The sequence below is a fragment of the Zalophus californianus genome, chromosome 8 (assembly GCF_009762305.2).
Source record: "Zalophus californianus isolate mZalCal1 chromosome 8, mZalCal1.pri.v2, whole genome shotgun sequence".
Classification (NCBI taxonomy): Eukaryota; Metazoa; Chordata; class Mammalia; order Carnivora; family Otariidae; genus Zalophus; species Zalophus californianus.
Window position 1 is genome coordinate 128,256,757 of NC_045602.1, and position 10,191 is coordinate 128,266,947.

Below are 10,191 nucleotides of genomic sequence, written 5' to 3' on the forward strand. Positions count from 1 at the left end.
ATTTCCCAGAGGGCACCGCGTGCCGCGGGACGGAAGGGGAAGCGCCCCGGGCTCAGTGCGCAGGCGCGGGCGTTTCCCCTGGCTATATAAGAGAGGTCTGGAGCCTTCCTCGTTCTTTTGCGTTTTCGGCGCTTTCCTCCTTGTCTTTCTTTGGTGGTTGCTTCGTCCGATGCTGTGCGGGCCCGGGAACGCGGGTTTGCTGTTGTGAGTGGTGAGTGGAAATACTGCTGTTTTCCCTTCGAGATCCCAGTTCCTCCTTTTTCCTCTTTGCCGTCGCCCCTGCCGGTGGCTCCCTCTGCTATGACCCTAAATACGCCTTAAGGCGTCGGGGAGACAAATTAAAACTGGAAAAATCCGCGCCTGTGTGCGGACCTGAGTCCTTGGCTGGTGTAAATGATGACTTCTCTTTTTTCCCCATCAGATCGACAATGCTGACGTCTTTGAACACTTGCCAGTTAGTTCTGATAAACCGGCCTCAAGAGGCACGGCCATGTTCTGATCCCAACCGTGAGAAGATGGCGATTGATGCCCTTTTTTTGTTGGTTTGCAGGTCAGTGCGATCAGAGGGTACAGAATGGATCTCCGGAGAGGGATTCGCCGCTGGACCTCCAAGAGAACCCCCTGTAGACTTGTCCAGCCTTCCGTCTCCTGATCTCGGGCGTAAGCATTTGTATCCTGGCCTATTGTAGGAAACGCGTGTTCTGGGAACCTCTTCGTGTGCTAGGCAAACTTGGGGGAAAAAATGAAGATTTAACTGTAGCCAATTTTACTTATAAGTAAAGTGCGCTGAACACTTCGTTTTATCACAGTTCTAAAAATATGTATCTTAGACTTCGGTGAAGAAACAGGTTTAGGAAAAATAATTACCCAAAGGGAAAAATCTGTTTAAAGTGAAAAGATGTTATTCTTGAACGTCTCTTGAATGCTTCTGAAAGTACATTTCTAAGTGGAGGCTGGCCGTGCAGGCGGGTGGTTGAAAGAACTTACTAGAGGCAGAACAAGAGGAGGTGTTTGTTGGATACACCGCAAAGGGAGCTGCAAGCAGGAGAGCAAAAACTGCCAGGAGGGCAGTGGTGGGCGTCTATAGTGAAGGGAGAAGGTGAGGAGGTATGGGAACGAATGGAGTTTTCCTTTTTTGGTACCTGTGCCCAGTTTTAAGTAGCCCATTGCTCTTCCAGGGCTTACAGATATTTTGAGGTGGGTTGCCTAAAGGACTTGTTTGTGCTCAGCCAGATGGTCACTATGGGCCCTGTTAACCTTATCCAGGTTTCGATTGCTCAAACCTTTTTCCTGAAAGTGGCCTCTCCAAGTGAGGACATTATTTTGATTTTATTTTTTTTTAAGTACTCTACACCCAATGTGGGGCTCAAACTCACAACCTAGAGAACAAGAGTTACGTGCTCTACCGACCCAGCCATCCAGGCACCTCACGTGAGGATTTTTTTCTAAGGGAAAGCTAAGTTTGGTTTTGGTTGACCTAGCCACTCAAAACTAATTCTCAACTGTGTACCATTTTAATTTGCTTGACTCCTTAAGGGCAGGACTTATTGGGGGACAGATGTATCATAAAACTTGCTGTGCCAGAGTGTTCCTGTAAGTCAGGTTTTTAGTGATGGCGTTTTGCATTAAAATGTAATATCCTGACCCTTGGTCAAAACGCTGTGGTCACCGAAACTCCGCCAAAGCCAACCAGTTTCCCACAACTCTTGAGAGCCACACTGGCCTCTCAAATACGAGCTCAGAAGGCAGAGGTGTTTATTTTAGCTGTTACTGGCAACAACAGGATACAGATCTCAAATATTGGGTTGCAGGTACAGAAGCAGACCAAATCTTACTCCTTCTTAGGGCTTTTTCTAAGAATGAGAACTTACTCCTGGCATATATGATGAATGAACTTTTTTCCCCAACAGATCGACCATGTTGATCTAACTTTTTTAAGCCAGTTTCTGTCTGATATGCCAGTCTGAGCGGCTCCCTTGTCCCCCAATCCCTTGGGCATCTAGCTGATGGGAGCTCATAGTTTGTTTTTTCATCTCAGAGTTACTGTTGGCGGAAAGCAGACTTGGAGTGGACCAGGAATGAGATGTTGGTAAGTGATATCCACATGGCTGAATACACAGAGAAGATCTGGAAAATGGGAGAGATAATAACTCCTTTTTATAAGTTAATTTAAGTAATCCCTACATCCGGCATGGGCCTCGAACTCTTACCCCAAGATCAAGAGTCGCATGCTCTTCCGAGCCAGCCAGGCATCCCTACTTCTATTTTAAATGTGGGACTATCTGTCCCCCTTGTGTTCTGCTCTAACTCAAATTTGGCCATTGCAATTGATGACAACTTTTTTCCCCATCAGATCGACCATGTTGATCTAACTGAACCATTAGCCAGTGTTTTGTCTGATGCATTGGCCCCACCCTGTTTTCTGCTTAAACTATCTTCTGTATGGTGTTTTTTTAAGTGGTGTGTTTTTCTTCCCCCAGGAATCCCGTCGCTTATCTTGTTTTTACGGGCTTACTTCCTGCAGGTTGGGAGCCCTGTGAGCCACAGGGCAGTAAATAGATGCGGCCTGATGTGCTTGGTTCAGTCTGTCCTGCAACAGGTGAGGTTTCTGCAAATGGCATTAAGTGTCAGCCCCTTGTAAGGTGATTAAATATGCCCCCATAGAGGTGTTGAGTTTGCCCACTGGGGAGTAACCCGGGAACCCACTTCCCAAGTGGTAGAGTAGGACTGTTGACCTATTGGTACTACTGGGTCCTGGAGGTCTCACACATCCCAAACAAGTAGCTTTTTACATCAGAATTAAATATGAATTGTAATCTTTCTTTTTAAGGACTTGAGATCTCAACTATGGAGCTGGAATACAAGGGTTCTTGGAAAAGATTGCCTCTGCTTCCCTGAGAAAGGGTGATAGTTCGGTTGAATCAGTCTCACAAGGGTTTTGTGTAACCTGAGAACTATCTAGAGGCCTGTGCCTGTTTTGAAGAATCCAGGATCATGGTTAAATTTAGTAAAACTTTTAACTTGTATCCTTATCTGGAGAGAGAAAATAAAATTCTTTAAACGAATATGCTCTTGTGTTTGGTTAATGGAGATAAGCATTGAACCATGGGTACAATCATGTCTACAAGGGTCAAACTCCAGGGCCAGAGAGCAAATGGAGGGCAGATCGCATACTTGTACATTTTGCAGGCATTTCTAAACGGCTGTATACACTAAAGCACAGGTTCTTTGATTTGTGAGAGTAGTAAATACGATTAGGGCTATACTTGATTTACGTGTTTTTAATGTTCAACCATAGAAGATTCTAGACTGGTCTAATGATACATGGCCAAATCTGGTTTCATCCAACACTTCACGGTCTCCCCTGCCCCAATTTTAATACATGTTGTATTAAGATTGTCTAACCTAAGAAAGATGGGACTTCACACTGGGCCGTTTATATTGTGCCTTCTAAGCTAGCTCTTCGTATTGACTCTGCATGGGATCCCCCTCCCCTTGAGTATGTTGGACCTAGTGCTTCAAATAAATAGACCACAAAAGAGGGTAGGTCACTGGACATTAGACTCCTTGTTTATTCTCTTGCTAGTTCCCTTCATACCTGTTTCATTCCTTGGCTTGTGCACTTTGAAGAAGCAAGCTGTCAATGGGAAATGTCTGTGTAGCAAGGTGGACTCCAGCCAACCATGTGCTTGGAACTGGACCCTGCCAAGGACTGCGCGTGGAAGCAGATCCTTCCCCAGCCCTGTGGTCTGGAATCCCTGCTGACACCTTCATGTGTTAAGGAGACCTTGAAACAGGACCCATTTGAACTGTCCCTGGATTACTGACCTACAGAAAATAAGATTAAATGTTTTTCAAGTCACTGAGTTTTGGGGGTAATTTACCCAGCAATAAATCCAGAGCTTCATAATCAAAAGCTCTATAGCTGTCTTGATAGGAATACCATTAACTGCATCAGTCCACTGACCTTCCTGAATCTGTCAGGGCATTCAAAACTAAGTGTGGCCCCTAGCCTACATTTCCAGACTTCCGTTGTGTCCCCCTTCATGCATTCGATTTAAACTTCAGAAACTAGGGGTGCCTGGATGGCTCGGTCGGTTAAGCATCTGCCTTTGGCTCAGGTTATAATCTCAGGGTTTTGGGACTGGGCTCCAGATGGGGCTCCCTGCTCAGTGGGGAGTCTGCTTCTGTCTCTCCCTCTGCCCCTCCTCTCTGCTCATGGTCTCTCTCAAATAATCTTAAAAAAAAAAACAAAAAAACCTTAAAACTGAATTACCCCTTCCCCACCAAGGCTGCCTCCCCACAGTCATTTCTATCCCAGGTATTGACACCTTCGGTCTAGTTACTCAGGCAGAAAATCTTGGGAATTACCCTTCACGTTTTGCTCTCCTTCCACGTGTGAAACGATTAGCAAATCCTATTGGTTCTGCCTTCAAAATACATCTGAAATTTGCCCCTCCATTGCTACCACTTTGCTGATCCAAACCATCATCCAAGCTTTGATTACTGGTCTTGCTACTACCACTCCCCTCTGTGATCTGTTATGCAGCTAGAGTGATGTAGAGAACTGAAGATCATGCCACTGTCCTCCAAACAGCATGTCCCCACCTCACTTGGAGTAAAAGCCAGAGTCTGGCCTGCCCTATTTCCTCTTAATCTCTGACCTATCCCTTTTTCTTCCAGTCTCTTTCAGTCACCAAACTGTTCCTCTATCACTTGATCACTCCTACCTCAGAATCTTTGCACATGCTGTTTCCTCTGCCTGGAGTGACCAATCCTAGACTCCTCAGATCTTTGCATGTTTTCCTCTCTTGTCTCAATCAGGTGTGTTTATTCAAATGTCATCTTCTCTGAGGACCTATCTAAAATAATCTTCCCTTTCTGTTCCCTTACCTTGTGTTTTATTTCGTATTATCACTGCCTAAGTGATACATAGACAAACATACACACACACACGCATTGTATATTTATATAGTATATTTATTGTTGGTACCCCCTCATTCCCCACCCCCATTAAACCAGGACCTCATGTACGTAGCAACTTTCCCTTCTTTGTCTATGGCCCCTCCAACAGCAAGTGGCACAGTGCCTGGCATGTGGTAGGCCACTCAGTATTTGCTAAATGAAAGAATGAATCACACACTTGTGGCTCGACTGTGCTAAGGCACTTGACATGCACACTTCGTTACTCATCACAACAGCCCAGTGAGGAAAGAACATGATTCTTATCCCAATTGCACAGATGAGGGAGTGAGGCTCAGGGAGGTATGGTTCCCCAGCTCTGTGTGAGACAACTGAGTCACAAACCCTGACCTCTTTGACTCCAAAGCCCCTCCTTTTCCCTTCCCAATGTACTGCCTTCTGCTAAAACAAGTATTTTCTATTCTCTGCATCCTCTGCAGTTTCCAGAGCTATTCCTTGCATACAGTAGGTGCTCAAAAAGGCAAAAAATGACCAAATGATTCCTTGAACTATCACAAACTGGCAGCATGAAGACACAATCCATTCCATAAATATTTATTGAGTACCTACCAGGTGCCAGACTCCGTTCTAGGTGCTGAGAATACAATAGTGGAAAAAAAATCACTGCCACTGTGAAAGATTAACTTGCCAGTGGAGGGAAGAACAATAAAACAATAATAGTATGTTATTTAATCGTTAACACAATGGAGAAAACTCAGTGTAGTGGGGGAAAGGAATAGAATTGGAAATGTAAAGGTGAGCAGTTGAGTACAGAGCTGAAATAGATCAGGGAGTGAGTGGTGTATCAGAGGGATAGTCTATTCCCAGGCCAGTGCAAAGGCCTTGAGGCAAAAACATGCCTGCTGGATGCTGTGTTTAGAGTAGAAAGGAGGCCAGCGTGGCTTTGAGTGGAAAATTGGAAGGTCTGGCCATAGCGGACTCATTTTCCTGCCTGGTAATAATGACTGTGGCTGAGTAACATCCATCCCTTTTGGCAGGTCATGTGCTTTCCAGGTCCCACAGTGGTCTACTTCCCTCTTTTACATACCTGCCCCTGTAGTAATAATCAGAGTAATGATGGCTGGCATTTATCGAGCGCTTACTATGTGTTAATGGCGGTTTTTTACATGTAACGAAACATTCTTCCAACAACCTGTGAGGTAGGTTGTATTATCCATCTGACAACTGAAGCTGCAGTCTCGGAGAGGTAAAACAGCTTGCCGAAGGTCAGCACAGCTGGGAAGCGTGGCTGAGCCAGGACTCGAACCCTGTCAGCCTGGCTCTTGAGTTTGTAACCTTTGGCTTAATTGCAGCCCATCACTTATAGACCATCTAAGACATAGGAAGGACTCAATTTCTGGCTCTTAAAAGTTTAAACGAAAAGTTCACATGCTTTTGCTGGCCTTCCTTGTCAGTGAGATACTTCTGACAGAAGTAGCCCCAGATGCCCGCCAGCCAGGGGCCAAATAAGCCGCTGGGAGAGCTCCCATCCACCTTGTTTCTTGATTTTGCCGTCGCTGCTTCCGTGAGCACCAGGGCCCATGATAGGTCTTGGATGCCCAAACTCTGCATCCTGTCTCCCTAACTGCAGGCCCACCAAACATTTGATGCTTCAGTCTCACTTTACTTCTTTGTCCTCCTAGCTGAGGGATCTGGCAAATAACTTCACCTCTACAAGCCTCAGTTTCCTTATCTGTGAAATGGGGTTCATAACAATATCTACTTCAGAGAATTGTAAGGTTCAGTAAACTCATGTCTGCAAAGCATTTAGCCCAAGCCCTAGCAAATAGTAGGGACACATGCATATCCTGTGAATAAACAAATCTTCCTGCCATATTGATATGGGAGGAGATATGTGTTGGGGAACTATAAGAAGAATAAATGTGTTCATTGAATGCTTACCATGTGTAATATTCTGTTATTTATTATCTCTTTTAATCTATACCCCAACACTGCTTGTTTCTATCCCATTTTTAAAATTAATTAATTTATTTATTTATTTTAAAGATTTTATTTATTTATTTGACAGAGAGAGAAAGAGGGAGAGCAAGAGAGCACAAGCAGGCGGACCTGCAGAGAGAAAGAGAGAAGCAGACTCCTTTCTGAGCGGGGAGCCCGATGCAGAGCTCAGTCCCAGGACCCTGGGATCACGACCTGAGCTGAAGGCAGACACTTAACCAACTGAGCCACACAAGTGCCCCTTACTATCCCATTTTAAAGACAGGCAACTGAGACTCAGGGAAGCTTAGCAACTTACTTGAGGTGTCACACACCTTGGAAGTGACAGCTGGGATTTGAACTTCATCCTGGGCCCCAATTTCTATGCTCTACTGTCTTGCAAGAGCTTTTGCTTCAGACCCTCACCAACTGCATGAATGGAAACACAAGCGTTTCTGGGAAGCTGTGGAGAAAGATAAGGGATTCACAGATCATATTCCAGAATTCAAGCCAGGAGGTGGTATTGTCTCCCCTGTACTTCACTCTTTGTTGGCTGGGAACAGAGCAATTTTATAAATGGTTCTGAGTCTGGGATTAGTCCTGGCTCCTGGCATTCAGCCAGCTCTTAGCTCCAGATCTCCCAACTATAAAATGGGTATAACATTACCTTCCTCTTGGGAATCTGTGAGGATCAAATGAGATATGTCGAAATGCTTAGTATAGCAGTTGGCAGAAGTTAAGTGTTCAATTAGTTATAACCATCTTCACCCGGGCAAAAAGGGATGAACTAGTGATGTAGACAACAATTTGGATGAATCCCAAGACACATGCCGAGTGAGGGAAACCAGTCTCAAACGGTTACATATTGTGTGGTCCTATTCATTTGACATTCTTGAAAAGGCAAAACTACAGTGATGGGGAACAGATGATCAGTGGTTGCCAGAGTTAGAGGGCAGGGGGTGGGAATATAAAGGAATAACACAAGGAAGCTGTGGGGTATCCTTATTGCGGTGATGGTTACATGAATTTATATATATGTTAAAGTCGTGAAACTGTACACCAAAAGAAAAGTGAAAGTTAATTTTATTGTATGATAATATAAAAAATACTAACAACAAACATAGGCTCTGGAATTGGATTTCCTAGGTTTGAATCCTAGCTCTACCCTTTATTAACCATGCAACTTTTTAAGCAAGTGAGTCACATCTCTTTCTACTCCAGAAACCAATATTGCACTGTATGTTAACTAAAGTTTAAATTTAAAAAACAGTGATTCACATCTCTGAGCCTCCGGTTCATCTGAAAAGTTGGGACATTAATAGAATCCACCCTTTGGGGATATCTTGAGGCGTAAAGGAACACTTATAACTCTGCTTGGAACATGGAAAGAGCATCTCAAATGCTGATTTTTCAGTTTCTTTTAATCTTCTTTTCCTTTTTCCTCCTAGATTTTGCCTGCCTCAGTCCTCTTGTGGCACAATTGCCAGGGAAGATGGAGCTTGGGGGGGGGGTCCCAAACAGGACTTGCAGCTCCAGCCTGTGTCTGCAGGGGGCTCCGGGGGCATACATTTCTCCAACTGGTGGGAGCATAGCCTCCACCCTTGGGCTGGGAAGGGGGAAAATGGCTTGGTGGTGGCATAGCAGGTGGGTGAGCTTTTCAGCACTTCTGGGGTGACTGCAGCAGCAAAGCCTGAAAAGGGTAAGTTCCCCAGGCCCGAAATGTGGGCTGCCAATGGTGCCTCCGCTAGACCCATGCAACAAACCAACCAGAAACAAATTTGCCCATGATCTCTTCAATCTAACATGTTAGTGATTGGATTTTCACTTTGTCCCACACTCCCTTCTGTCCCCATGTAATCATAGTAGGGTGGCTACTACCACTATGGTTGGAACCTCCCATTTCTAAAGGGAGCCAGAAATCCTTAAACTGTTAGCAACAGATTCCAATTTTATAAACTGTGAAGACTTAGAAAATGCACACGTGTGGGCTTCAGATAGTCTGGAGGCTGCCAATTTGAGACCGCTACAATTTTTTTTTTTTTTTAATCTGTGGGAGAGAGACACAGAGCACAAGCAGGTGGAGAGGCGGGCTGAGGGAGAAGCAGGCACCCCCCCCACCAAGCAGGGAGCCCAACGCGGGACTCGATCCCAGGACCCTGGGATCAGGACCTGAGCCAAAGGCAGACGCTTAACCAACTGAGCCACCCAGGTGTCCCAAGACCCCTGCAATTTGAGCTGTATCTTTTTCAGCACCTGTCTTACCATTCCTGAGCCAGATAAAACACATGATGTCCAGTTCTATGTGAATCTCAGATAAATCACAAATAATTTTTTAGCATAAGTACATCCCTTGCAATATTCAGGACACAGTTAAAATTATTTGTTGTTTATCTGAAATTCACATTTAACTGGACGTTGTGTATTTCTATTTGCTAAATCTGGAAACCTCATTCCTGGGGGCATCTGGCTTAGGACAATGTCATCTGCTCTTCAAGAGGAAGCCTTGATGGGCTTTGTACGTTCTGCGTAACTTCCATGTTCTCTGTCAACTTGGATTTTTTTCCTCCAAGATTATCTGGAGGGAAATTGCATTTTATGGGTTTTCCCAACAGTTTCTGAACTGGCTTCAGTTCCCAGGGGTGGAATTGGCAGGCCCTGTGACCCACCCATTGGGCAGGTCCCCTGTTCAATTCTTTCCAAGGTTCATTAATTGCAGGTTTATTTGGAAGGCAGCTGTCTTTTTTTTTTTTTTTTTTTAATGTTAGTCATGGCAGAAACAGACCATCTTGGGCTTATTTATATCTGCGGCTTTTTTAAAAAGAGAGAAAAGGAGAAATCGGGATCCTCTCACTTGGCAGGCTTATTTAAACAAATGGTCCTTTTGCTAAAACAGACCTGGGCTGCAGGGCCACACACACAGTTTGCAGGTGGGAAGGCTTGGGGGGGGGGGCGGTCCTAGAAGGTGAGAGCTTTTTTTTTTTTTTCTTCTCTCCAATGTTCAAGTGGCAATAGGGGTGGTCTGGAAATCTGATGTCACTTTGGCTCTGCCCAGGTTGACCTCGTGTTTTTACAGCCAGAGCATCTATCTATGGAGTGTGGTGGTATTCATCATAGTGCCACATGCTAGGCTGCTGCCAACGTGTTGCTGACCCACCATTCAGTCAAGCCCAAGCAGACCTCTCTCTAAGCCCCATTTCTCCCTACTTGAGTTGTTCTTGTCATGATCATCATCCGTAATTGCCATTTATTGAAATGTTCTACCAGGCTCCACACTAGGTACTTGACATGTTA

The 10,191-nt window shown here is 44.9% G+C and overlaps 1 long non-coding RNA gene and 3 other non-coding genes across 5 annotated transcripts; all 4 read left to right on the forward strand.

Moving 5' to 3' along the window:
* Positions 1-63: 63 nt before the first annotated feature.
* LOC113938270 lies at positions 64-3,065 on the forward strand. Of its 2 annotated transcripts, none has more exons than XR_003524871.1 (5): positions 64-211; positions 551-660; positions 2,039-2,089; positions 2,481-2,599; positions 2,831-3,065. It is a non-coding gene; the product is annotated as an uncharacterized LOC113938270 (long non-coding RNA). The 2 variants fall into 2 exon arrangements; XR_003524872.1 differs by having other exon boundaries at positions 65-211; positions 2,525-2,599.
* Positions 384-474, forward strand: LOC113938831. The gene has a single exon (XR_003525030.1). It is a non-coding gene; the product is annotated as a small nucleolar SNORD12/SNORD106 (small nucleolar RNA).
* On the forward strand, positions 1,873-1,963 carry LOC113938833. The gene has a single exon (XR_003525032.1). It is a non-coding gene; the product is annotated as a small nucleolar SNORD12/SNORD106 (small nucleolar RNA).
* On the forward strand, positions 2,318-2,409 carry LOC113938834. Its single transcript, XR_003525033.1, has one exon. It is a non-coding gene; the product is annotated as a small nucleolar SNORD12/SNORD106 (small nucleolar RNA).
* Positions 3,066-10,191: the final 7,126 nt, after the last annotated feature.